Here is a 26,331-nt window from a genome sequence, read left to right on the forward strand (position 1 = left end):
CGAGGGGGGCGTTCTATGTCTTCGAGTGGGGGCCTTCTACGTCTTCGAGGAGGGCGTTCTAAGTCTTCGAGAAGGGAATTCTATGTCCTCGAGGGGGCATTCTAAATGTTCGAGGGGGCGTTCTAAGTCTTGGAAAGGATTCTAAGTCTTCGAGGGGGGCGTTCTAAGTCTTCGAGGGGGGGCGTTCTACGTCTTCGTGGAGGGCGTTCTGAGTCTTCGAGAAGGGAATTCGAAGTCTTCGACGGGGCATTCTAAATGTTCGAGGGGGCGTTCTAAGTCTTGGAAAGGATTCTAAGTCTTCGAGAGGGCGTTCTAAGTCTTCGAGAGGGCGTTCTAAGTCTTCGTGGCGGCGTTCTAAGTCTTCGAGGGGGCGTTCTAAGTCTTCTTGGGGGCAAGGGGACATTCTAAGACTTCGAGGGGGCGTACTAAGTCTTCTAGGGGGCGTTCTAACTCTTCGAAGGGGGCGTTCTAAGTTTTCGAGGGGGCGTTCTAAGTCTTCGAGGGGCCGTTCTAATTCTAAGAGGGGGCGTTCTTAGTCTTCGAGGGGACATTCTGAGTCTTCGAGGGGCGAGGGGACATTCTAAGTCTTCGAAGGGATTCTAAGTTTTCGAGGGGGCATTCTAAGTCTTCGAGGGGGCGATCAAAATCTTCGAGGGGTGCGTTTTAAGTCCTCGAGGGGGGAGTCATAAGTCTCCGAGGGGGGCATCCTAAATCTTCGAGGGGCCGTGCTAAGTCTTCGAGGGGGGCGTTCTAAGTCTTCGCGGGGGCGTTCTAAGTCTTCGAGGGGGCGTTCTAAGTCTTCGAGCGGGGCGTTCTTAGTCTTCGAGGGGGCGATCTAAGTCTTCGAGGGGGGCGTTCTATGTCTTCGAGGGGGACGTTCTAAGTCTTCGAAGGGGGCGTTCTAAGTCTACGAGGGGGGCGTTCTATGTCTTCGAGTGGGGGCGTTCTACGTCTTCGAGGAGGGCGTTCTAAGTCTTCGAGAAGTGAATTCTATGTCTTCGAGGGGGCATTCTAAATGTTCGAGGGGGCGTTCTAAGTCTTGGAAAGGATTCTAAGTCTTCGAGGGGGCGTTCTAAGTCTTCGAGGGGGGCGTTCTAAGTCTTCGTGGGGACGTTCTAAGTCTTCGAAGTAGGCGTTCCAATTCTTCGAGGGGGCGTTCTAAGTCTTCGAGCGGGGCGTTCTAAGTCTTCGAGGGGGCGATCTAAGTCTTCGAGAGGGGCGTTCTAAGTCTTGGAGGGTGGCGTTCTAAGACTTCGGGGGGCGTTCTAAGTCTTCGGAGGGGGCGTTCTAAGTCTTGGAGGGGGGAGGGGACATTGTAAGTCTTCGAAGGGATTCTAAGTCTTCGAGGGGGCAACCTAATTCTTCGAGAGGGCGATCAAAGTCTTCGAGGGGGGCGTTCTATGTCTTCGAGGGGGCCGTTCTAAGTCTTTTCGAGTGGGGGCGTTCTACGTCTTCGAGGAGGGCCTTCTAAGTCTTCGAGAAGGGCATTCTATGTCTTCGAGGGGGCATTCTAAATGTTCGAGGGGGCGTTCTAAGTCTTCGAGGGGCCGTTCTAATTCTAAGAGGGGGCGTTCTTAGTCTTCGAGGGGGCATTCTGAGTCTTCGAGGGGCGAGGGGACATTCTAAGTCTTCGAGGGGGCGATCAAAATCTTCGAGGGGTGCGTTTTAAGTCTTCGAGGGGGGCGTCATAAGTCTCCGAGGGGGGCATCCTAAATCTTCGAGGGGCCGTGCTAAGTCTTCGAGGGGGGCGTTCTAAGTCTTCGCGGGGGCGTTCTAAGTCTTCGAGGGGGCGTTCTAAGTCTTCGAGCGGGGCGTTCTTAGTCTTCGAGGGGGCGATCTAAGTCTTCGAGGGGGGAGTTCTATGTCTTCGAGGGGGACGTTCTAAGTCTTCGAAGGGGGCGTTCTAAGTCTTCGAGGGGGGCGTTCTATGTCTTCGAGTGGGGGCGTTCTACGTCTTCGAGGAGGGCGTTCTAAGTCTTCGAGAAGGGAATTCTATGTCTTCGAGGGGGCATTCTAAATGTTCAAGGGGGCGTTCTAGGTCTTGGAAAGGATTCTAAGTCTTCGAGGGGGGCGTTCTAAGTCTTCGAGGGGGGGCGTTCTACGTCTTCGAGGAGGGCGTTCTAAGTCTTCGAGAAGGGAATTCGAAGTCTTCGAGGGGGCATTCTAAATGTTCGAGGGGGCGTTCTAAGTCTTGGAAAGGATTCTAAGTCTTCGAGGGGGCGTTCTAAGTCTTCGAGGGGGGCGTTCTAAGTCTTCGTGGGGACGTTCTAAGTCTTCGAAGTAGGCGTTCCAAGTCTTCGAGGGGGCGTTCTAAGTCTTCGAGCGGGGCGTTCTAAGTCTTCGAAGGGGCGATCTAAGTCTTCGAGAGGGGCGTTCTAAGTCTTGGAGGGTGGCGTTCTAAGACTTCGGGACGCGTTCTAAGTCTTCGGAGGGGGCGTTCTAAGTCTTGGAGGGGGGAGGGGACATTGTAAGTCTTCGAAGGGATTCTAAGTCTTCGAGGGGGCAACCTAATTCTTCGAGGGGGCGATCAAAATCTTCGAGGGGGGCGTTCTATGTCTTCGAGGGGGCCGTTCTAAGCCTTTTCGAGTGGGGGCGTTCTACGTCTTCGAGGAGGGCCTTCTAAGTCTTCGAGAAGGGCATTCTATGTCTTCGAGGGGGCATTCTAAATGTTCGAGGGGGCGTTCTAAGTCTTCGAAAGGATTCTAAGTCTTCGAGGGGGGCGTTCTAAGTCTTCGAGGGGGGCGTTCTACGTCTTCGAGGAGGGCGTTCTAAATGTTCTAAATGTTCGAGGGTCATTCTAAATGTTCGAGGGGGCGTTCTCAGTCTTGGAAAGGATTCTAAGTCTTCGAGGGCGCGTTCTAAGTCTTCCAGGGGGCGTTCTAAGTCTTCGCGGGGGGCAAGGGGACATTCTAAGACTTCGAGGGGGCGTGCTAAGTCTTCGAGAAGGGAATTCGAAGTTTTCGAGTGGGCATTCTAAATGTTCGAGGGGGCGTTCTCAGTCTTGGAAAGGATTCTAAGTCTTCGAGAGGGCGTTCTAAGTCTTCGAGAGGGCGTTCTAAGTCTTCGTGGGGGCAAGGGGACATTCTAAGACTTCGAGGGGGCGTTCTAAGTCTTCTAGGGGGCGTTCTAACTCTTCGAAGGGGGCGTTCTAAGTTTTCGAGGGGGCGTTCTAAGTCTTCGAGGGGCCGTTCTAATTCTAAGAGGGGGCGTTCTTAGTCTTCGAGGGGGCATTCTGAGTCTTCGAGGGGCGAGGGGACATTCTTAGTTTTCGAAGGGATTCTAAGTTTTCGAGGGGGCATTCTAAGTCTTCGAGGGGGCGATCAAAATCTTCGAGGGGTGCGTTTTAAGTCTTCGAGGGGGGCGTCATAAGTCTCCGAGGGGGGCATCCTAAATCTTCGAGGGGCCGTGCTAAGTCTTCGAGGGGGTCGTTCTAAGTCTTCGCGGGGGCGTTCTAAGTCTTCGAGGGGGCGTTCTAAGTCTTCGAGCGGGCGTTCTTAGTCTTCGAGGGGGCGATCTAAGTCTTCGAGGGGGGCGTTCTATGTCTTCGAGGGGGACGTTCTAAGTCTTCGAAGGGGGCGTTCTAAGTCTTCGAGGGGGGCGTTCTACGTCTTCGAGGAGGGCGTTCTAAGTCTTCGAGAAGGGAATTCTATGTCTTCGAGGGGGCATTCTAAATGTTCGAGGGGGCGTTCTAAGTCTTGGAAAGGATTCTAAGTCTTCGAGGAGGGCGTTCTAAGTCTTCGAGGGGGGCGTTCTATGTCTTCGAGGGGGGCGTTCTAAGTCTTCGAAGGGGGCGTTCCAAGTCTTCGAGGGGGGCGTTCTATGTCTTCGAGGGGGGCGTTCTAAGTCTTCGAGTGGGGGCCTTCTACGTCTTCGAGGAGGGCGTTCAAAGTCTTCGAGAAGGGAATTCTATGTCCTCGAGGGGGCATTCTAAATGTTCGAGGGGGCGTTCTAAGTCTTGGAAAGGATTCTAAGTCTTCGAGGGGGGCGTTCTAAGTCTTCGAGGGGGGGCGTTCTACGTCTTCGTGGAGGGCGTTCTGAGTCTTCGAGAAGGGAATTCGAAGTCTTCGAGGGGGCATTCTAAATGTTCGAGGGGGCGTTCTAAGTCTTGGAAAGGATTCTAAGTCTGCGAGAGGGCGTTCTAAGTCTTCGAGAGGGCGTTCTAAGTCTTCCAGGGGGCGTTCTAAGTATTCTTCGGGGGCAAGGGTACATTCTAAGACTTCGAGGGGCGTGCTAAATCTTCGAGGGGGGCGTTCTAAGTCTTGGAGGGGGGAGGGGACATTGTAAGTCTTCGAAGGGATTCTAAGTCTTCGAGGGGGCAACCTAATTCTTCGCAGGGGCGATCAAAGTCTTCGAGGGGGCGTTCTATGTCTTCGAGGGGGCCGTTCTAAGTCTTTTCGAGTGGGGGCGTTCTACGTCTTCGAGGAGGGCCTTCTAAATCTTCGAGAAGGGCATTCTATGTCTTCGAAGGGGCATTCTGAATGTTCGAGGGGGCGTTCTAAGTCTTCGAAAGGATTCTAAGTCTTCGAGGGGGGCGTTCTAAGTCTTCGAGGGGGCGTTCTACGTCTTCGAGGAGGGCGTTCTAAATATTCTAAATGTTCGAGGGGGCATTCTAAATGTTCGAGGGGGCGTTCTCAGTCTTGGAAAGGATTCTAAGTCTTCGAGGGCGCGTTCTAAGTCTTCCAGGGGGCGTTCTAAGTCTTCGCGGGGGGCAAGGGGACATTCTAAGACTTCGAGGGGGCGTGCTAAGTCTTCGAGAAGGGAATTCGAAGTTTTCGAGGGGGCATTCTAAATGTTCGAGGGGGCGTTCTCAGTCTTGGAAAGGATTCTAAGTCTTCGAGGGGGCGTTCTAAGTCTTCGAAGGGGGCGTTCCAAGTCTTCGAGTGGGCGTTCTAAGTCTTCGAGCGGGGCGTTCTTCGTCTTCGATGGGGCGTTCCAAGTCTTCGAGGGTTGCGTTCTATGTCTTCGAGGGGGGCGTTCTACGTCTTCGAGTGGGGGCCTTCTACGTCTTCGAGGAGGGCGTTCTAAGTCTTCGAGAAGGGAATTCTATGTCCTCGAGGGGGCATTCTAAATGTTCGAGGGGGCGTTCTAAGTCTTGGAGAGGATTCTAAGTCTTCGAGGGGGGCGTTCTAAGTCTTCGAGGGGGGGCGTTCTACGTCTTCGTGGAGGGCGTTCTGAGTCTTCGAGAAGGGAATTCGAAGTCTTCGAGGGGGCATTCTAAATGTTCGAGGGGGCGTTCTAAGTCTTGGAAAGGATTCTAAGTCTGCGAGCGGGCGTTCTAAGTCTTCGAGAGGGCGTTCTAAGTCTTCCAGGGGGCGTTCTAAGTATTCTTGGGGGGCAAGGGTACATTCTAAGACTTCGAGGGGGCGTGCTAAATCTTCGAGGGGGGCGTTAAAAGTCTTCGCGGGGACGTTCTAAGTCTTCGAAGGGGGCGTTCCAAGTCTTCGAGGGGGCGTTCTATGTCTTCGAGGGTGGCGTTCTAAGTCTTCGAGTGGGGGCCTTCTACGTCTTCGAGGAGGGCGTTCTAAGTCTTCGAGAAGGGAATTCTATGTCCTCGAGGGGGCATTCTAAATGTTCGAGGGGGCGTTCTAAGTCTTCCAGGGGACGTTCTAAGTCTTCTTGTGGGGCAAGGGGACATTCTAAGACTTCGAGGGGGCGTGCTAAGTCTTCGAGGGGGGCGTTCTTAGTCTTCGCGGGGACGTTCTAAGTCTTCGAAGGGGGCGTTCCAAGTCTTCGAGGGGGGCGTTCTATGTCTTCGAGGGGGGCGTTCTAAGTCTTCGAGTGGGGGCCTTCTACGTCTTCGAGGAGGGCGTTCTAAGTCTTCGAGAAGGGAATTCTATGTCCTCGAGGGGGCATTCTAAATGTTCGAGGGGGCGTTCTAAGTCTTGGAAAGGATTCTAAGTCTTCGAGGGGGGCGTTCTAAGTCTTCGAGGGGGGCGTTCTACGTCTTCGTGGAGGGCGTTCTGAGTCTTCGAGAAGGGAATTCGAAGTCTTCGACGGGGCATTCTAAATGTTCGAGGGGGCGTTCTAAGTCTTGGAAAGGATTCTAAATCTTCGAGAGGGCGTTCTAAGTCTTCGAGAGGGCGTTCTAAGTCTTCGTGGGGGCGTTCTAAGTCTTCGAGGGGGCGTTCTAAGTCTTCTTGGGGGCAAGGGGACATTCTAAGACTTCGAGGGGGCGTACTAAGTCTTCTAGGGGGCGTTCTAACTCTTCGAAGGGGGCGTTCTAAGTTTTCGAGGGGGCGTTCTAAGTCTTCGAGGGGCCGTTCTAATTCTAAGAGGGGGCGTTCTTAGTCTTCGAGGGGACATTCTGAGTCTTCGAGGGGCGAGGGGACATTCTAAGTCTTCGAAGGGATTCTAAGTTTTCGAGGGGGCATTCTAAGTCTTCGAGGGGGCGATCAAAATCTTCGAGGGGTGCGTTTTAAGTCTTCGAGGGGGGAGTCATAAGTCTCCGAGGGGGGCATCCTAAATCTTCGAGGGGCCGTGCTAAGTCTTCGAGGGGGGCGTTCTAAGTCTTCGCGGGGGCGTTCTAAGTCTTCGAGGGGGCGTTCTAAGTCTTCGAGCGGGGCGTTCTTAGTCTTCGAGGGGGCGATCTAAGTCTTCGAGGGGGGCGTTCTATGCCTTCGAGGGGGACGTTCTAAGTCTTCGAAGGGGGCGTTCTAAGTCTTCGAGGGGGGCGTTCTATGTCTTCGAGTGGGGGCGTTCTACGTCTTCGAGGAGGGCGTTCTAAGTCTTCGAGAAGGGAATTCTATGTCTTCGAGGGGGCATTCTAAATGTTCGAGGGGGCGTTCTAAGTCTTGGAAAGGATTCTAAGTCTTCGAGGGGGCGTTCTAAGTCTTCGAGGGGGGCGTTCTAAGTCTTCGTGGGGACGTTCTAAGTCTTCGAAGTAGGCGTTCCAAGTCTTCGAGGGGGCGTTCTAAGTCTTGGAGGGGGGAGGGGACATTGTAAGTCTTCGAAGGGATTCTAAGTCTTCGAGGGGGCAACCTAATTCTTCGAGAGGGCGATCAAAGTCTTCGAGGGGGGCGTTCTATGTCTTCGAGGGGGCCGTTCTAAGTCTTTTCGAGTGGGGGCGTTCTACGTCTTCGAGGAGGGCCTTCTAAGTCTTCGAGAAGGGCATTCTATGTCTTCGAGGGGGCATTCTAAATGTTCGAGGGGGGCGTTCTAAGTCTTCGAGGGGGGCGTTCTACTTCTTCGAGGAGGGCGTTCTAAGTCTTCGAGGGGGGCGTTCTATGTCTTCGAGGGGGGCGTTCTAAGTCTTCGAAGGGGGCGTTCCAAGTCTTCGAGGGGGGCGTTCTATGTCTTCGAGGGGGGCGTTCTAAGTCTTCGAGTGGGGGCCTTCTACGTCTTCGAGGAGGGCGTTCTAAGTCTTCGAGAAGGGAATTCTATGTCCTCGAGGGGGCATTCTAAATGTTCGAGGGGGCGTTCTAAGTCTTGGAGAGGATTCTAAGTCTTCGAGGGGGGCGTTCTAAGTCTTCGAGGGGGGGCGTTCTACGTCTTCGTGGAGGGCGTTCTGAGTCTTCGAGAAGGGAATTCGAAGTCTTCGAGGGGGCATTCTAAATGTTCGAGGGGCGTTCTAAGTCTTTGAAAGGATTCTAAGTCTGCGAGAGGGCGTTCTAAGTCTTCGAGAGGGCGTTCTAAGTTTTCCAGGGGGCGTTCTAAGTATTCTTGGGGGGCAAGGGTACATTCTAAGACTTCGAGGGGGCGTGCTAAATCTTCGAGGGGGGCGTTAAAAGTCTTCGCGGGGACGTTCTAAGTCTTCGAAGGGGGCGTTCCAAGTCTTCGAGGGGGCGTTCTATGTCTTCGAGGGTGGCGTTCTAAGTCTTCGAGTAGGGGCCTTCTACGTCTTCGAGGAGGGCGTTCTAAGTCTTCGAGAAGGGAATTCTATGTCCTCGAGGGGGCATTCTTAATGTTCGAGGGGGCGTTCTAAGTCTTCCAGGGGGCGTTCTATGTCTTCTTGTGGGGCAAGGGGACATTCTAAGACTTCGAGGGGGCGTTCTAAGTCTTCTAGGGGGCGTTCTAACTCTTCGAAGGGGGCGTTCTAAGTTTTCGAGGGGGCGTTCTAAGTCTTCGAGGGGCCGTTCTAATTCTAAGAGGGGGCGTTCTTAGTCTTCGAGGGGGCATTCTGAGTCTTCGAGGGGCGAGGGGACATTCTAAGTCTTCGAAGGGATTCTAAGTTTTCGAGGGGGCATTCTAAGTCTTCGAGGGGGCGATCAAAATCTTCGAGGGGTGCGTTTTAAGTCTTCGAGGGGGGCGTCATAAGTCTCCGAGGGGGGCATCCTAAATCTTCGAGGGGCCGTGCTAAGTCTTCGAGGGGGCGTTCTAAGTCTTCGCGGGGGCGTTCTAAGTCTTCGAGGGGGCGTTCTAAGTCTTCGAGCGGGGCGTTCTTAGTCTTCGAGGGGGCGATCTAAGTCTTCGAGGGGGGCGTTCTATGTCTTCGAGGGGGACGTTCTAAGTCTTCGAAGGGGGCGTTCTAAGTCTTCGAGGGGGGCGTTCTATGTCTTCGAGTGGGGGCGTTCTACGTCTTCGAGGAGGGCGTTCTAAGTCTTCGAGAAGGGAATTCTATGTCTTCGAGGGGGCATTCTAAATGTTCAAGGGGGCGTTCTAGGTCTTGGAAAGGATTCTAAGTCTTCGAGGGGGGCGTTCTAAGTCTTCGAGGGGGGGCGTTCTACGTCTTCGAGGAGGGCGTTCTAAGTCTTCGAGAAGGGAATTCGAAGTCTTCGAGGGGGCATTCTAAATGTTCGAGGGGGCGTTCTAAGTCTTGGAAAGGATTCTAAGTCTTCGAGGGGGCGTTCTAAGTCTTCAAGGGGGGCGTTCTAAGTCTTCGTGGGGACGTTCTAAGTCTTCGAAGTAGGCGTTCTAAGTCTTCGAGGGGGCGTTCTAAGTCTTCGAGCGGGGCGTTCTAAGTCTTCGAAGGGGCGATCTAAGTCTTCGAGAGGGGCGTTCTAAGTCTTGGAGGGTGGCGTTCTAAGACTTCGGGGGGCGTTCTAAGTCTTCGGAGGGGGCGTTCTAAGTCTTGGAGGGGGGAGGGGACATTGTAAGTCTTCGAAGGGATTCTAAGTCTTCGAGGGGGCAACCTAATTCTTCGAGGGGGCGATCAAAATCTTCGAGGGGGGCGTTCTATGTCTTCGAGGGGGCCGTTCTAAGCCTTTTCGAGTGGGGGCGTTCTACGTCTTCGAGGAGGGCCTTCTAAGTCTTCGAGAAGGGCATTCTATGTCTTCGAGGGGGCATTCTAAATGTTCGAGGGGGCGTTCTAAGTCTTCGAAAGGATTCTAAGTCTTCGAGGGGGGCGTTCTAAGTCTTCGAGGGGGGCGTTCTACGTCTTCGAGGAGGGCGTTCTAAATGTTCTAAATGTTCGAGGGTCATTCTAAATGTTCGAGGGGGCGTTCTCAGTCTTGGAAAGGATTCTAAGTCTTCGAGGGCGCGTTCTAAGTCTTCCAGGGGGCGTTCTAAGTCTTCGCGGGGGGCAAGGGGACATTCTAAGACTTCGAGGGGGCGTGCTAAGTCTTCGAGAAGGGAATTCGAAGTTTTCGAGGGGGCATTCTAAATGTTCGAGGGGGCGTTCTCAGTCTTGGAAAGGATTCTAAGTCTTCGAGAGGGCGTTCTAAGTCTTCGAGAGGGCGTTCTAAGTCTTCGTGGGGGCAAGGGGACATTCTAAGACTTCGAGGGGGCGTTCTAAGTCTTCTAGGGGGCGTTCTAACTCTTCGAAGGGGGCGTTCTAAGTTTTCGAGGGGGCGTTCTAAGTCTTCGAGGGGCCGTTCTAATTCTAAGAGGGGGCGTTCTTAGTCTTCGAGGGGGCATTCTGAGTCTTCGAGGGGCGAGGGGACATTCTTAGTCTTCGAAGGGATTCTAAGTTTTCGAGGGGGCATTCTAAGTCTTCGAGGGGGCGATCAAAATCTTCGAGGGGTGCGTTTTAAGTCTTCGAGTGGGGCGTCATAAGTCTCCGAGGGGGGCATCCTAAATCTTCGAGGGGCCGTGCTAAGTCTTCGAGGGGGGCGTTCTAAGTCTTCGCGGGGGCGTTCTAAGTCTTCGAGGGGGCGTTCTAAGTCTTCGAGCGGGCGTTCTTAGTCTTCGAGGGGCGATCTAAGTCTTCGAGGGGGGCGTTCTATGTCTTCGAGGGGGACGTTCTAAGTCTTCGAAGGGGGCGTTCTAAGTCTTCGAGGGGGGCGTTCTACGTCTTCGAGGAGGGCGTTCTAAGTCTTCGAGAAGGGAATTCTATGTCTTCGAGGGGGCATTCTAAATGTTCGAGGGGGCGTTCTAAGTCTTGGAAAGGATTCTAAGTCTTCGAGGAGGGCGTTCTAAGTCTTCGAGGGGGGCGTTCTATGTCTTCGAGGGGGGCGTTCTAAGTCTTCGAAGGGGGCGTTCCAAGTCTTCGAGGGGGGCGTTCTATGTCTTCGAGGGGGGCGTTCTAAGTCTTCGAGTGGGGGCCTTCTACGTCTTCGAGGAGGGCGTTCTAAGTCTTCGAGAAGGGAATTCTATGTCCTCGAGGGGGCATTCTAAATGTTCGAGGGGGCGTTCTAAGTCTTGGAGAGGATTCTAAGTCTTCGAGAGGGGCGTTCTAAGTCTTCGAGGGGGGGCGTTCTACGTCTTCGTGGAGGGCGTTCTGAGTCTTCGAGAAGGGAATTCGAAGTCTTCGAGGGGGCATTCTAAATGTTCGAGGGGGCGTTCTAAGTCTTTGAAAGGATTCTAAGTCTGCGAGAGGGCGTTCTAAGTCTTCGAGAGGGCGTTCTAAGTCTTCCAGGGGGCGTTCTAAGTATTCTTGGGGGGCAAGGCTACATTCTAAGACTTCGAGGGGGCGTGCTAAATCTTCGAGGGGGGCGTTAAAAGTCTTCGCGGGGACGTTCTAAGTCTTCGAAGGGGGCGTTCCAAGTCTTCGAGAGGGCGTTCTATGTCTTCGAGGGTGGCGTTCTAAGTCTTCGAGTGGGGGTCTTCTACGTCTTCGAGGAGGGCGTTCTAAGTCTTCGAGAAGGGAATTCTATGTCCTCGAGGGGGCATTCTAAATGTTCGAGGGGGCGTTCTAAGTCTTCCAGGGGGCGTTCTAAGTCTTCTTGTGGGGCAAGGGGACATTCTAAGACTTCGAGGGGGCGTTCTAAGTCTTCTAGGGGGCGTTCTAACTCTTCGAAGGGGGCGTTCTAAGTTTTCGAGGGGGCGTTCTAAGTCTTCGAGGGGCCGTTCTAATTCTAAGAGGGGGCGTTCTTAGTCTTCGAGGGGGCATTCTGAGTCTTCGAGGGGCGAGGGGACATTCTAAGTCTTCGAAGGGATTCTAAGTTTTCGAGGGGGCATTCTAAGTCTTCGAGGAGGCGATCAAAATCTTCGAGGGGTGCGTATTAAGTCTTCGAGGGGGCGTCATAAGTCTCCGAGGGGGGCATCCTAAATCTTCGAGGGGCCGTGCTAAGTCTTCGAGGGGGGCGTTCTAAGTCTTCGCGGGGGCGTTCTAAGTCTTCGAGCGGGGCGTTCTTAGTCTTCGAGGGGGCGATCTAAGTCTTCGAGGGGGGCGTTCTATGTCTTCGAGGGGGACGTTCTAAGTCTTCGAAGGGGGCGTTCTAAGTCTTCGAGGGGGGCGTTCTATGTCTTCGAGTGGGGGCGTTCTACGTCTTCGAGGAGGGCGTTCTAAGTCTTCGAGAAGGGAATTCTATGTCTTCGAGGGGGCATTCTAAATGTTCAAGGGGGCGTTCTAGGTCTTGGAAAGGATTCTAAGTCTTCGAGGGGGGCGTTCTAAGTCTTCGAGGGGGGCGTTCTACGTCTTCGAGGAGGGCGTTCTAAGTCTTCGAGAAGGGAATTCGAAGTCTTCGAGGGGGCATTCTAAATGTTCGAGGGGGCGTTCTAAGTCTTGGAAAGGATTCTAAGTCTTCGAGGGGGCGTTCTAAGTCTTCGAGGGGGGCGTTCTAAGTCTTCGTGGGGACGTTCTAAGTCTTCGAAGTAGGCGTTCTAAGTCTTCGAGGGGGCGTTCTAAGTCTTCGAGCGGGGCGTTCTAAGTCTTCGAAGGGGCGATCTAAGTCTTCGAGAGGGGCGTTCTAAGTCTTGGAGGGTGGCGTTCTAAGACTTCGGGGGGCGTTCTAAGTCTTCGGAGGGGGCGTTCTAAGTCTTGGAGGGGGGAGGGGACATTGTAAGTCTTCGAAGGGATTCTAAGTCTTCGAGGGGGCAACCTAATTCTTCGAGGGGGCGATCAAAATCTTCGAGGGGGGCGTTCTATGTCTTCGAGGGGGCCGTTCTAAGCCTTTTCGAGTGGGGGCGTTCTACGTCTTCGAGGAGGGCCTTCTAAGTCTTCGAGAAGGGCATTCTATGTCTTCGAGGGGGCATTCTAAATGTTCGAGGGGGCGTTCTAAGTCTTCGAAAGGATTCTAAGTCTTCGAGGGGGGCGTTCTAAGTCTTCGAGGGGGGCGTTCTACGTCTTCGAGGAGGGCGTTCTAAATGTTCTAAATGTTCGAGGGTCATTCTAAATGTTCGAGGGGGCGTTCTCAGTCTTGGAAAGGATTCTAAGTCTTCGAGGGCGCGTTCTAAGTCTTCCAGGGGGCGTTCTAAGTCTTCGCGGGGGGCAAGGGGACATTCTAAGACTTCGAGGGGGCGTGCTAAGTCTTCGAGAAGGGAATTCGAAGTTTTCGAGGGGGCATTCTAAATGTTCGAGGGGGCGTTCTCAGTCTTGGAAAGGATTCTAAGTCTTCGAGAGGGCGTTCTAAGTCTTCGAGAGGGCGTTCTAAGTCTTCGTGGGGGCAAGGGGACATTCTAAGACTTCGAGGGGGCGTTCTAAGTCTTCTAGGGGGCGTTCTAACTCTTCGAAGGGGGCGTTCTAAGTTTTCGAGGGGGCGTTCTAAGTCTTCGAGGGGCCGTTCTAATTCTAAGAGGGGGCGTTCTTAGTCTTCGAGGGGGCATTCTGAGTCTTCGAGGGGCGAGGGGACATTCTTAGTCTTCGAAGGGATTCTAAGTTTTCGAGGGGGCATTCTAAGTCTTCGAGGGGGCGATCAAAATCTTCGAGGGGTGCGTTTTAAGTCTTCGAGTGGGGCGTCATAAGTCTCCGAGGGGGGCATCCTAAATCTTCGAGGGGCCGTGCTAAGTCTTCGAGGGGGGCGTTCTAAGTCTTCGCGGGGGCGTTCTAAGTCTTCGAGGGGGCGTTCTAAGTCTTCGAGCGGGCGTTCTTAGTCTTCGAGGGGGCGATCTAAGTCTTCGAGGGGGGCGTTCTATGTCTTCGAGGGGGACGTTCTAAGTCTTCGAAGGGGGCGTTCTAAGTCTTCGAGGGGGGCGTTCTACGTCTTCGAGGAGGGCGTTCTAAGTCTTCGAGAAGGGAATTCTATGTCTTCGAGGGGGCATTCTAAATGTTCGAGGGGGCGTTCTAAGTCTTGGAAAGGATTCTAAGTCTTCGAGGAGGGCGTTCTAAGTCTTCGAGGGGGGCGTTCTATGTCTTCGAGGGGGGCGTTCTAAGTCTTCGAAGGGGGCGTTCCAAGTCTTCGAGGGGGGCGTTCTATGTCTTCGAGGGGGGCGTTCTAAGTCTTCGAGTGGGGGCCTTCTACGTCTTCGAGGAGGGCGTTCAAAGTCTTCGAGAAGGGAATTCTATGTCCTCGAGGGGGCATTCTAAATGTTCGAGGGGGCGTTCTAAGTCTTGGAAAGGATTCTAAGTCTTCGAGGGGGGCGTTCTAAGTCTTCGAGGGGGGGCGTTCTACGTCTTCGTGGAGGGCGTTCTGAGTCTTCGAGAAGGGAATTCGAAGTCTTCGAGGGGGCATTCTAAATGTTCGAGGGGGCGTTCTAAGTCTTGGAAAGGATTCTAAGTCTGCGAGAGGGCGTTCTAAGTCTTCGAGAGGGCGTTCTAAGACTTCCAGGGGGCGTTCTAAGTATTCTTCGGGGGCAAGGGTACATTCTAAGACTTCGAGGGGCGTGCTAAATCTTCGAGGGGGGCGTTCTAAGTCTTGGAGGGGGGAGGGGACATTGTAAGTCTTCGAAGGGATTCTAAGTCTTCGAGGGGGGGCGTTCTACGTCTTCGAGGAGGGCGTTCTAAGTCTTCGAGAAGGGAATTCGAAGTCTTCGAGGGGGCATTCTAAATGTTCGAGGGGGCGTTCTAAGTCTTGGAAAGGATTCTAAGTCTTCGAGGGGGCGTTCTAAGTCTTCGAGGGGGGCGTTCTAAGTCTTCGTGTGGACGTTCTAATTCTTCGAAGTAGGCGTTCCAAGTCTTCGAGGGGGCGTTCTAAGTCTTCGAGCGGGGCGTTCTAAGTCTTCGAAGGGGCGATCTAAGTCTTCGAGAGGGGCGTTCTAAGTCTTGGAGGGTGGCGTTCTAAGACTTCGGGGGGCGTTCTAAGTCTTCGGAGGGGGCGTTCTAAGTCTTGGAGGGGGGAGGGGACATTGTAAGTCTTCGAAGGGATTCTAAGTCTTCGAGAGGGCAACCTAATTCTTCGAGGGGGCGATCAAAGTCTTCGAGGGGGGCGTTCTATGTCTTCGAGGGGGCCGTTCTAAGCCTTTTCGAGTGGGGGCGTTCTACGTCTTCGAGGAGGGCCTTCTAAGTCTTCGAGAAGGGCATTCTATGTCTTCGAGGGGGCATTCTAAATGTTCGAGGGGGCGTTCTAAGTCTTCGAAAGGATTCTAAGTCTTCGAGGGGGGCGTTCTAAGTCTTCGAGGGGGGCGTTCTAAATGTTCTAAATGTTCGAGGTGGCATTCTAAATGTTCGAGGGGGCGTTCTCAGTCTTGGAAAGGATTCTAAGTCTTCGAGGGCGCGTTCTAAGTCTTCCAGGGGGCGTTCTAAGTCTTCGCGGGGGGCAAGGGGACATTCTAAGACTTCGAGGGGGCGTGCTAAGTCTTCGAGAAGGGAATTCGAAGTTTTCGAGGGGGCATTCTAAATGTTCGAGGGGGCGTTCTCAGTCTTGGAAAGGATTCTAAGTCTTCGAGAGGGCGTTCTAAGTCTTCGAGAGGGCGTTCTAAGTCTTCGTGGGGGCAAGGGGACATTCTAAGACTTCGAGGGGGCGTTCTAAGTCTTCTAGGGGGCGTTCTAACTCTTCGAAGGGGGCGTTCTAAGTTTTCGAGGGGGCGTTCTAAGTCTTCGAGGGGCCGTTCTAATTCTAAGAGGGGGCGTTCTTAGTCTTCGAGGGGGCATTCTGAGTCTTCGAGGGGCGAGGGGACATTCTTAGTCTTCGAAGGGATTCTAAGTTTTCGAGGGGGCATTCTAAGTCTTCGAGGGGGCGATCAAAATCTTCGAGGGGTGCGTTTTAAGTCTTCGAGGGGGGCGTCATAAGTCTCCGAGGGGGGCATCCTAAATCTTCGAGGGGCCGTGCTAAGTCTTCGAGGGGGGCGTTCTAAGTCTTCGCGGGGCGTTCTAAGTTTCGAGGGGGCGTTCTAAGTCTTCGAGCGGGCGTTCTTAGTCTTCGAGGGGGCGATCTAAGTCTTCGAGGGGGGCGTTCTATGTCTTCGAGGGGGACGTTCTAAGTCTTCGAAGGGGGCGTTCTAAGTCTTCGAGGGGGGCGTTCTACGTCTTCGAGGAGGGCGTTCTAAGTCTTCGAGAAGTGAATTCTATGTCTTCGAGGGGGCATTCTAAATGTTCAAGGGGGCGTTCTAAGTCTTGGAAAGGATTCTAAGTCTTCGAGGGGGCGTTCTAAGTCTTCGAGGGGGGGCGTTCTACGTCTTCGAGGAGGGCGTTCTAAGTCTTCGAGAAGGGAATTCGAAGTCTTCGAGGGGGCATTCTAAATGTTCGAGGGGGCGTTCTAAGTCTTGGAAAGGATTCTAAGACTTCGAGGGGGCGTGCTAAGTCTTCGAGCGGGGCGTTCTAAGTCTTCGAGTGGGCGATCTAAGTCTTCGAGGGGGGCGTTCTACGTCTTCGAGGAAGGCGTGCTATGTCTTCGGGGGGGCGTTCTATGTCTTCGGGGGAGGCGTTCTAAGTCTTGGAGGGGAGCGTTCTAAGTCTTCGAGGAGGGCATTCAAACTCTTCGAGAAGGGAATTCTAAGTCTTCGAGGGGGCATTCTAAATTTTCGAGGGGGCGTTCTAAATTTTCGAGGGGGCATTCTAAGTCTTGAAAAGGATTCTAAGTGTTCGAGGGGGCATTCTAAATCTTCGAGGGTGGCATTCTAAGTCTTCGAGTGGGCATTCTAAGTCTTCGAGGGGCAAGGGGACATTCTAAGTCTTCGAGGGGCAAGGGGACATTCTAAGTCTTCGAAGGGTTCTAAGTCTTCGAGGGGGCATTCTGAATCTTCGACTGGGTATTCTAAGTCTTCAACGGGGCGTTCTAAGTCTTCGAAGGGGGCGTTCCAAGTCTTCGAGGGGGCGTTCTAAGTCTTCGAGCGGGGCGTGCTAAGTCTTCGAGGGGGCGTTCTAAGTCTTCGAGCGGGGCGTGCTAAGTCTTCGAGGGGGCGATCTAAGTCTTCGAGGGGGGCGTTCTATGTCTTCGAGGGGGGCGTTAAAAGTCTTCGGGGGGACGTTCTAAGTCTTCGAAGGGGGCGTTCCAAGTCTTCGAGGGGGCGTTCTATGTCTTCGAGGGTGGCGTTCTAAGTCTTCGAGTGGGGGCCTTCTACGTCTTCGAGGAGGGCGTTCTAAGTCTTCGAGAAGGGAATTCTATGTCCTCGAGGGGGCATTCTAAATGTTCGAGGGGGCGTTCTAAGTCTTCCAGGGGACGTTCTAAGTCTTCTTGTGGGGCAAGGGGACATTCTAAGACTTCGAGGGGGCGTGCTAAGTCTTCGAGGGGGGCGTTCTTAGTCTTCGCGGGGACGTTCTAAGTCTTCGAAGGGGGCGTTCCAAGTCTTCGAGGGGGGCGTTCTATGTCTTCGAGGGGGGCGTTCTAAGTCTTCGAGTGGGGGCCTTCTACGTCTTCGAGGAGGGCGTTCTGAGTCTTCGAGAAGGGAATTCGAAGTCTTCGAGGGGGCATTCTAAATGTTCGAGGGGGCGTTCTAAGTCTTGGAAAGGATTCTAAGTCTGCGAGAGGGCGTTCTAAGTCTTCGAGAGGGCGTTCTAAGTCTTCGAGGGGGCGTTCTAAGTCTTCTTGGGGGCAAGGGTACATTCTAAGACTTCGAGGGGCGTGCTAAATCTTCGAGGGGGGCGTTCTAAGTCTTGGAGGGGGGAGGGGACATTGTAAGTCTTCGAAGGGATTCTAAGTCTTCGAGGGGGCAACCTAATTCTTCGCAGGGGCGATCAAAGTCTTCGAGGGGGCGTTCTATGTCTTCGAGGGGGCCGTTCTAAGTCTTTTCGAGTGGGGGCGTTCTACGTCTTCGAGGAGGGCCTTCTAAATCTTCGAGAAGGGCATTCTATGTCTTCGAAGGGGCATTCTAAATGTTCGAGGGGGCGTTCTAAGTCTTCGAAAGGATTCTAAGTCTTCGAGGGGGGCGTTCTAAGTCTTCGAGGGGGCGTTCTACGTCTTCGAGGAGGGCGTTCTAAATATTCTAAATGTTCGAGGGGGCATTCTAAATGTTCGAGGGGGCGTTCTCAGTCTTGGAAAGGATTCTAAGTCTTCGACGGCGCGTTCTAAGTCTTCCAGGGGGCGTTCTAAGTCTTCGCGGGGGGCAAGGGGACATTCTAAGACTTCGAGGGGGCGTGCTAAGTCTTCGAGAAGGGAATTCGAAGTTTTCGAGGGGGCATTCTAAATGTTCGACGGGGCGTTCTCAGTCTTGGAAAGGATTCTAAGTCTTCGAGGGGGCGTTCTAAGTCTTCGAAGGGGGCGTTCCAAGTCTTCGAGTGGGCGTTCTAAGTCTTCGAGCGGGGCGTTCTTCGTCTTCGATGGGGCGTTCCAAGTCTTCGAGGGTTTCGTTCTATGTCTTCGAGGGGGGCGTTCTACGTCTTCGAGTGGGGGCCTTCTACGTCTTCGAGGAGGGCGTTCTAAGTCTTCGAGAAGGGAATTCTATGTCCTCGAGAAGGCATTCTAAATGTTCGAGGGGGCGTTCTAAGTCTTGGAGAGGATTCTAAGTCTTCGAGGGGGGCGTTCTAAGTCTTCGAGGGGGGGCGTTCTACGTCTTCGTGGAGGGCGTTCTGAGTCTTCGAGAAGGGAATTCGAAGTCTTCGAGGGGGCATTCTAAATGTTCGAGGGGGCGTTCTAAGTCTTGGAAAGGATTCTAAGTCTGCGAGAGGGCCTTCTAAGTCTTCGAGAGGGCGTTCTAAGTCTTCCAGGGGGCGTTCTAAGTATTCTTGGGGGGCAAGGGTACATTCTAAGACTTCGAGGGGGCGTGCTAAATCTTCGAGGGGGGCGTTAAAAGTCTTCGCGGGGACGTTCTAAGTCTTCGAAGGGGGCGTTCCATGTCTTCGAGGGGGCGTTCTATGTCTTCGAGGGTGGCGTTCTAAGTCTTCGAGTGGGGGCCTTCTACGTCTTCGAGGAGGGCGTTCTAAGTCTTCGAGAACGGAATTCTATGTCCTCGAGGGGGCATTCTAAATGTTCGAGGGGGCGTTCTAAGTCTTCCAGGGGACGTTCTAAGTCTTCTTGTGGGGCAAGGGGACATTCTAAGACTTCGAGGGGGCGTGCTAAGTCTTCGAGGGGGGCGTTCTTAGTCTTCGCGGGGACGTTCTAAGTCTTCGAAGGGGGCGTTCCAAGTCTTCGAGGGGGGCGTTCTATGTCTTCGAGGGGGGCGTTCTAAGTCTTCGAGTGGGGGCCTTCTACGTCTTCGAGGAGGGCGTTCTAAGTCTTCGAGAAGGGAATTCTATGTCCTCGAGGGGGCATTCTAAATGTTCGAGGGGGCGTTCTAAGTCTTGGAAAGGATTCTAAGTCTTCGAGGGGGGCGTTCTAAGTCTTCGAGGGGGGGCGTTCTACGTCTTCGTGGAGGGCGTTCTGAGTCTTCGAGAAGGGAATTCGAAGTCTTCGACGGGGCATTCTAAATGTTCGAGGGGGCGTTCTAAGTCTTGGAAAGGATTCTAAGTCTTCGAGAGGGCGTTCTAAGTCTTCGAGAGGGCGTTCTAAGTCTTCGTGGGGGCGTTCTAAGTCTTCGAGGGGGCGTTCTAAGTCTTCTTGGGGGCAAGGGGACATTCTAAGACTTCGAGGGGGCGTACTAAGTCTTCTAGGGGGCGTTCTAACTCTTCGAAGGGGGCGTTCTAAGTTTTCGAGGGGGCGTTCTAAGTCTTCGAGGGGCCGTTCTAATTCTAAGAGGGGGCGTTCTTAGTCTTCGAGGGGACATTCTGAGTCTTCGAGGGGCGAGGGGACATTCTAAGTCTTCGAAGGGATTCTAAGTTTTCGAGGGGGCATTCTAAGTCTTCGAGGGGGCGATCAAAATCTTCGAGGGGTGCGTTTTAAGTCTTCGAGGGGGGAGTCATAAGTCTCCGAGGGGGGCATCCTAAATCTTCGAGGGGCCGTGCTAAGTCTTCGAGGGGGGCGTTCTAAGTCTTCGCGGGGGCGTTCTAAGTCTTCGAGGGGGCGTTCTAAGTCTTCGAGCGGGGCGTTCTTAGTCTTCGAGGGGGCGATCTAAGTCTTCGAGGGGGGCGTTCTATGTCTTCGAGGGGGACGTTCTAAGTCTTCGAAGGGGGCGTTCTAAGTCTTCGAGGGGGGCGTTCTATGTCTTCGAGTGGGGGCGTTCTACGTCTTCGAGGAGGGCGTTCTAAGTCTTCGAGAAGGGAATTCTATGTCTTCGAGGGGGCATTCTAAATGTTCGAGGGGGCGTTCTAAGTCTTGGAAAGGATTCTAAGTCTTCGAGGGGGCGTTCTAAGTCTTCGAGGGGGGCGTTCTAAGTCTTCGTGGGGACGTTCTAAGTCTTCGAAGTAGGCGTTCCAATTCTTCGAGGGGGCGTTCTAAGTCTTCGAGCGGGGCGTTCTAAGTCTTCGAGGGGGCGATCTAAGTCTTCGAGAGGGGCGTTCTATGTCTTGGAGGGTGGCGTTCTAAGACTTCGGGGGGCGTTCTAAGTCTTCGGAGGGGGCGTTCTAAGTCTTGGAGGGGGGAGGGGACATTGTAAGTCTTCGAAGGGATTCTAAGTCTTCGAGGGGGCAACCTAATTCTTCGAGAGGGCGATCAAAGTCTTCGAGGGGGGCGTTCTATGTCTTCGAGGGGGCCGTTCTAAGTCTTTTCGAGTGGGGGCGTTCTACGTCTTCGAGGAGGGCCTTCTAAGTCTTCGAGAAGGGCATTCTATGTCTTCGAGGGGGCATTCTAAATGTTCGAGGGGGCGTTCTAAGTCTTCGAGGGGGGCGTTCTAAGTCTTCTTGTGGGGCAAGGGGACATTCTAAGACTTCGAGGGGGCGTTCTAAGTCTTCTAGGGGGCGTTCTAACTCTTCGAAGGGGGCGTTCTAAGTTTTCGAGGGGGCGTTCTAAGTCTTCGAGGGGCCGTTCTAATTCTAAGAGGGGGCGTTCTTAGTCTTCGAGGGGGCATTCTGAGTCTTCGAGGGGCGAGGGGACATTCTAAGTCTTCGAGGGGGCGATCAAAATCTTCGAGGGGTGCGTTTTAAGTCTTCGAGGGGGGCGTCATAAGTCTCCGAGGGGGGCATCCTAAATCTTCGAGGGGCCGTGCTAAGTCTTCGAGGGGGGCGTTCTAAGTCTTCGCGGGGGCGTTCTAAGTCTTCGAGGGGGCGTTCTAAGTCTTCGAGCGGGGCGTTCTTAGTCTTCGAGGGGGCGATCTAAGTCTTCGAGGGGGGAGTTCTAAGTCTTCGAGGGGGCGTTCTATGTCTTCGAGTGGGGGCGTTCTACGTCTTCGAGGAGGGCGTTCTAAGTCTTCGAGAAGGGAATTCTATGTCTTCGAGGGGGCATTCTAAATGTTCAAGGGGGCGTTCTAGGTCTTGGAAAGGATTCTAAGTCTTCGAGGGGGGCGTTCTAAGTCTTCGAGGGGGGGCGTTCTACGTCTTCGAGGAGGGCGTTCTAAGTCTTCGAGAAGGGAATTCGAAGTCTTCGAGGGGGCAATCTAAATGTTCGAGGGGGCGTTCTAAGTCTTGGAAAGGATTCTAAGTCTTCGAGGGGGCGTTCTAAGTCTTCGAGGGGGGCGTTCTAAGTCTTCGTGGGGACGTTCTAAGTCTTCGAAGTAGGCGTTCCAAGTCTTCGAGGGGGCGTTCTAAGTCTTCGAGCGGGGCGTTCTAAGTCTTCGAAGGGGCGATCTAAGTCTTCGAGAGGGGCGTTCTAAGTCTTGGAGGGTGGCGTTCTAAGACTTCGGGACGCGTTCTAAGTCTTCGGAGGGGGCGTTCTAAGTCTTGGAGGGGGGAGGGGACATTGTAAGTCTTCGAAGGGATTCTAAGTCTTCGAGGGGGCAACCTAATTCTTCGAGGGGGCGATCAAAATCTTCGAGGGGGGCGTTCTATGTCTTCGAGGGGGCCGTTCTAAGCCTTTTCGAGTGGGGGCGTTCTACGTCTTCGAGGAGGGCCTTCTAAGTCTTCGAGAAGGGCATTCTATGTCTTCGAGGGGGCATTCTAAATGTTCTAAATGTTCGAGGGTCATTCTAAATGTTCGAGGGGGCGTTCTCAGTCTTGGAAAGGATTCTAAGTCTTCGACGGCGCGTTCTAAGTCTTCCAGGGGGCGTTCTAAGTCTTCGCGGGGGGCAAGGGGACATTCTAAGACTTCGAGGGGGCGTGCTAAGTCTTCGAGAAGGGAATTCGAAGTTTTCGAGTGGGCATTCTAAATGTTCGAGGGGGCGTTCTCAGTCTTGGAAAGGATTCTAAGTCTTCGAGAGGGCGTTCTAAGTCTTCGAGAGGGCGTTCTAAGTCTTCGTGGGGGCAAGGGGACATTCTAAGACTTCGAGGGGGCGTTCTAAGTCTTCTAGGGGGCGTTCTAACTCTTCGAAGGGGGCGTTCTAAGTTTTCGAGGGGGCGTTCTAAGTCTTCGAGGGGCCGTTCTAATTCTAAGAGGGGGCGTTCTTAGTCTTCGAGGGGGCATTCTGAGTCTTCGAGGGGCGAGGGGACATTCTTAGTCTTCGAAGGGATTCTAAGTTTTCGAGGGGGCATTCTAAGTCTTCGAGGGGGCGATCAAAATCTTCGAGGGGTGCGTTTTAAGTCTTCGAGGGGGGCGTCATAAGTCTCCGAGGGGGGCATCCTAAATCTTCGAGGGGCCGTGCTAAGTCTTCGAGGGGGTCGTTCTAAGTCTTCGCGGGGGCGTTCTAAGTCTTCGAGGGGGCGTTCTAAGTCTTCGAGCGGGCGTTCTTAGTCTTCGAGGGGCGATCTAAGTCTTCGAGGGGGGCGTTCTATGTCTTCGAGGGGGACGTTCTAAGTCTTCGAAGGGGGCGTTCTAAGTCTTCGAGGGGGGCGTTCTACGTCTTCGAGGAGGGCGTTCTAAGTCTTCGAGAAGGGAATTCTATGTCTTCGAGGGGGCATTCTAAATGTTCGAGGGGGCGTTCTAAGTCTTGGAAAGGATTCTAAGTCTTCGAGGAGGGCGTTCTAAGTCTTCGAGGGGGGCGTTCTATGTCTTCGAGGGGGGCGTTCTAAGTCTTCGAAGGGGGCGTTCCAAGTCTTCGAGGGGGGCGTTCTATGTCTTCGAGGGGGGCGTTCTAAGTCTTCGAGTGGGGGCCTTCTACGTCTTCGAGGAGGGCGTTCAAAGTCTTCGAGAAGGGAATTCTATGTCCTCGAGGGGGCATTCTAAATGTTCGAGGGGGCGTTCTAAGTCTTGGAAAGGATTCTAAGTCTTCGAGGGGGGCGTTCTAAGTCTTCGAGGGGGGGCGTTCTACGTCTTCGTGGAGGGCGTTCTGAGTCTTCGAGAAGGGAATTCGAAGTCTTCGAGGGGGCATTCTAAATGTTCGAGGGGGCGTTCTAAGTCTTGGAAAGGATTCTAAGTCTGCGAGAGGGCGTTCTAAGTCTTCGAGAGGGCGTTCTAAGTCTTCCAGGGGGCGTTCTAAGTATTCTTCGGGGGCAAGGGTACATTCTAAGACTTCGAAGGGCGTGCTAAATCTTCGAGGGGGGCGTTCTAAGTCTTGGAGGGGGAGGGGACATTGTAAGTCTTCGAAGGGATTCTAAGTCTTCGAGGGGGCAACCTAATTCTTCGCAGGGGCGATCAAAGTCTTCGAGGGGGCGTTCTATGTCTTCGAGGGGGCCGTTCTAAGTCTTTTCGAGTGGGGGCGTTCTACGTCTTCGAGGAGGGCCTTCTAAATCTTCGAGAAGGGCATTCTATGTCTTCGAAGGGGCATTCTGAATGTTCGAGGGGGCGTTCTAAGTCTTCGAAAGGATTCTAAGTCTTCGAGGGGGGCGTTCTAAGTCTTCGAGGGGGCGTTCTACGTCTTCGAGGAGGGCGTTCTAAATATTCTAAATGTTCGAGGGGGCATTCTAAATGTTCGAGGGGGCGTTCTCAGTCTTGGAAAGGATTCTAAGTCTTCGAGGGCGCGTTCTAAGTCTTCCAGGGGGCGTTCTAAGTCTTCGCGGGGGGCAAGGGGACATTCTAAGACTTCGAGGGGGCGTGCTAAGTCTTCGAGAAGGGAATTCGAAGTTTTCGAGGGGGCATTCTAAATGTTCGAGGGGGCGTTCTCAGTCTTGGAAAGGATTCTAAGTCTTCGAGGGGGCGTTCTAAGTCTTCGAAGGGGGCGTTCCAAGTCTTCGAGTGGGCGTTCTAAGTCTTCGAGCGGGGCGTTCTTCGTCTTCGATGGGGCGTTCCAAGTCTTCGAGGGTTGCGTTCTATGTCTTCGAGGGGGGCGTTCTACGTCTTCGAGTGGGGGCCTTCTACGTCTTCGAGGAGGGCGTTCTAAGTCTTCGAGAAGGGAATTCTATGTCCTCGAGGGGGCATTCTAAATGTTCGAGGGGGCGTTCTAAGTCTTGGAGAGGATTCTAAGTCTTCGAGGGGGGCGTTCTAAGTCTTCGAGGGGGGCGTTCTACGTCTTCGTGGAGGGCGTTCTGAGTCTTCGAGAAGGGAATTCGAAGTCTTCGAGGGGGCATTCTAAATGTTCGAGGGGGCGTTCTAAGTCTTGGAAAGGATTCTAAGTCTGCGAGAGGGCGTTCTAAGTCTTCGAGAGGGCGTTCTAAGTCTTCCAGGGGGCGTTCTAAGTATTCTTGGGGGGCAAGGGTACATTCTAAGACTTCGAGGGGGCGTGCTAAATCTTCGAGGGGGGCGTTAAAAGTCTTCGCGGGGACGTTCTAAGTCTTCGAAGGGGGCGTTCCAAGTCTTCGAGGGGGCGTTCTATGTCTTCGAGGGTGGCGTTCTAAGTCTTCGAGTGGGGGCCTTCTACGTCTTCGAGGAGGGCGTTCTAAGTCTTCGAGAAGGGAATTCTATGTCCTCGAGGGGGCATTCTAAATGTTCGAGGGGGCGTTCTAAGTCTTCCAGGGGACGTTCTAAGTCTTCTTGTGGGGCAAGGGGACATTCTAAGACTTCGAGGGGGCGTGCTAAGTCTTCGAGGGGGGCGTTCTTAGTCTTCGCGGGGACGTTCTAAGTCTTCGAAGGGGGCGTTCCAAGTCTTCGAGGGGGGCGTTCTATGTCTTCGAGGGGGGCGTTCTAAGTCTTCGAGGGGGGGCGTTCTACGTCTTCGTGTAGGGCGTTCTGAGTCTTCGAGAAGGGAATTCGAAGTCTTCGACGGGGCATTCTAAATGTTCGAGGGGGCGTTCTAAGTCTTGGAAAGGATTCTAAATCTTCGAGAGGGCGTTCTAAGTCTTCGAGAGGGCGTTCTAAGTCTTCGTGGGGGCGTTCTAAGTCTTCGAGGGGGCGTTCTAAGTCTTCTTGGGGGCAAGGGGACATTCTAAGACTTCGAGGGGGCGTACTAAGTCTTCTAGGGGGCGTTCTAACTCTTCGAAGGGGGCGTTCTAAGTTTTCGAGGGGGCGTTCTAAGTCTTCGAGGGGCCGTTCTAATTCTAAGAGGGGGCGTTCTTAGTCTTCGAGGGGACATTCTGAGTCTTCGAGGGGCGAGGGGACATTCTAAGTCTTCGAAGGGATTCTAAGTTTTCGAGGGGGCATTCTAAGTCTTCGAGGGGGCGATCAAAATCTTCGAGGGGTGCGTTTTAAGTCTTCGAGGGGGGAGTCATAAGTCTCCGAGGGGGGCATCCTAAATCTTCGAGGGGCCGTGCTAAGTCTTCGAGGGGGGCGTTCTAAGTCTTCGCGGGGGCGTTCTAAGTCTTCGAGGGGGCGTTCTAAGTCTTCGAGCGGGGCGTTCTTAGTCTTCGAGGGGGCGATCTAAGTCTTCGAGGGGGGCGTTCTATGCCTTCGAGGGGGACGTTCTAAGTCTTCGAAGGGGGCGTTCTAAGTCTTCGAGGGGGGCGTTCTATGTCTTCGAGTGGGGGCGTTCTACGTCTTCGAGGAGGGCGTTCTAAGTCTTCGAGAAGGGAATTCTATGTCTTCGAGGGGGCATTCTAAATGTTCGAGGGGGCGTTCTAAGTCTTGGAAAGGATTCTAAGTCTTCGAGGGGGCGTTCTAAGTCTTCGAGGGGGGCGTTCTAAGTCTTCGTGGGGACGTTCTAAGTCTTCGAAGTAGGCGTTCCAAGTCTTCGAGGGGGCGTTCTAAGTCTTGGAGGGGGGAGGGGACATTGTAAGTCTTCGAAGGGATTCTAAGTCTTCGAGGGGGCAACCTAATTCTTCGAGAGGGCGATCAAAGTCTTCGAGGGGGGCGTTCTATGTCTTCGAGGGGGCCGTTCTAAGTCTTTTCGAGTGGGGGCGTTCTACGTCTTCGAGGAGGGCCTTCTAAGTCTTCGAGAAGGGCATTCTATGTCTTCGAGGGGGCATTCTAAATGTTCAAGGGGGGCGTTCTAAGTCTTCGAGGGGGGCGTTCTACGTCTTCGAGGAGGGCGTTCTAAGTCTTCGAGGGGGGCGTTCTATGTCTTCGAGGGGGGCGTTCTAAGTCTTCGAAGGGGGCGTTCCAAGTCTTCGAGTGGGGCGTTCTATGTCTTCGAGGGGGGCGTTCTAAGTCTTCGAGTGGGGGCCTTCTACGTCTTCGAGGAGGGCGTTCTAAGTCTTCGAGAAGGGAATTCTATGTCCTCGAGGGGGCATTCTAAATGTTCGAGGGGGCGTTCTAAGTCTTGGGGAGGATTCTAAGTCTTCGAGGGGGGCGTTCTAAGTCTTCGAGGGGGGGCGTTCTACGTCTTCGTGGAGGGCGTTCTGAGTCTTCGAGAAGGGAATTCGAAGTCTTCGAGGGGGCATTCTAAATGTTCGAGGGGGCGTTCTAAGTCTTTGAAAGGATTCTAAGTCTGCGAGAGGGCGTTCTAAGTCTTCGAGAGGGCGTTCTAAGTCTTCCAGGGGGCGTTCTAAGTATTCTTGGGGGGCAAGGGTACATTCTAAGACTTCGAGGGGGCGTGCTAAATCTTCGAGGGGGGCGTTAAAAGTATTCGCGGGGACGTTCTAAGTCTTCGAAGGGGGCGTTCCAAGTCTTCGAGGGGGCGTTCTATGTCTTCGAGGGTGGCGTTCTAAGTCTTCGAGTAGGGGCCTTCTACGTCTTCGAGGAGGGCGTTCTAAGTCTTCGAGAAGGGAATTCTATGTCCTCGAGGGGGCATTCTAAATGTTCGAGGGGGCGTTCTAAGTCTTCCAGGGGGCGTTCTATGTCTTCTTGTGGGGCAAGGGGACATTCTAAGACTTCGAGGGGGCGTTCTAAGTCT

This window comes from Stegodyphus dumicola, chromosome 7, assembly GCF_044657685.1.
Source record: "Stegodyphus dumicola isolate Sdum_Otavi_A_Nest chromosome 7, ASM4465768v1".
Taxonomy (NCBI): domain Eukaryota; kingdom Metazoa; phylum Arthropoda; class Arachnida; order Araneae; family Eresidae; genus Stegodyphus; species Stegodyphus dumicola.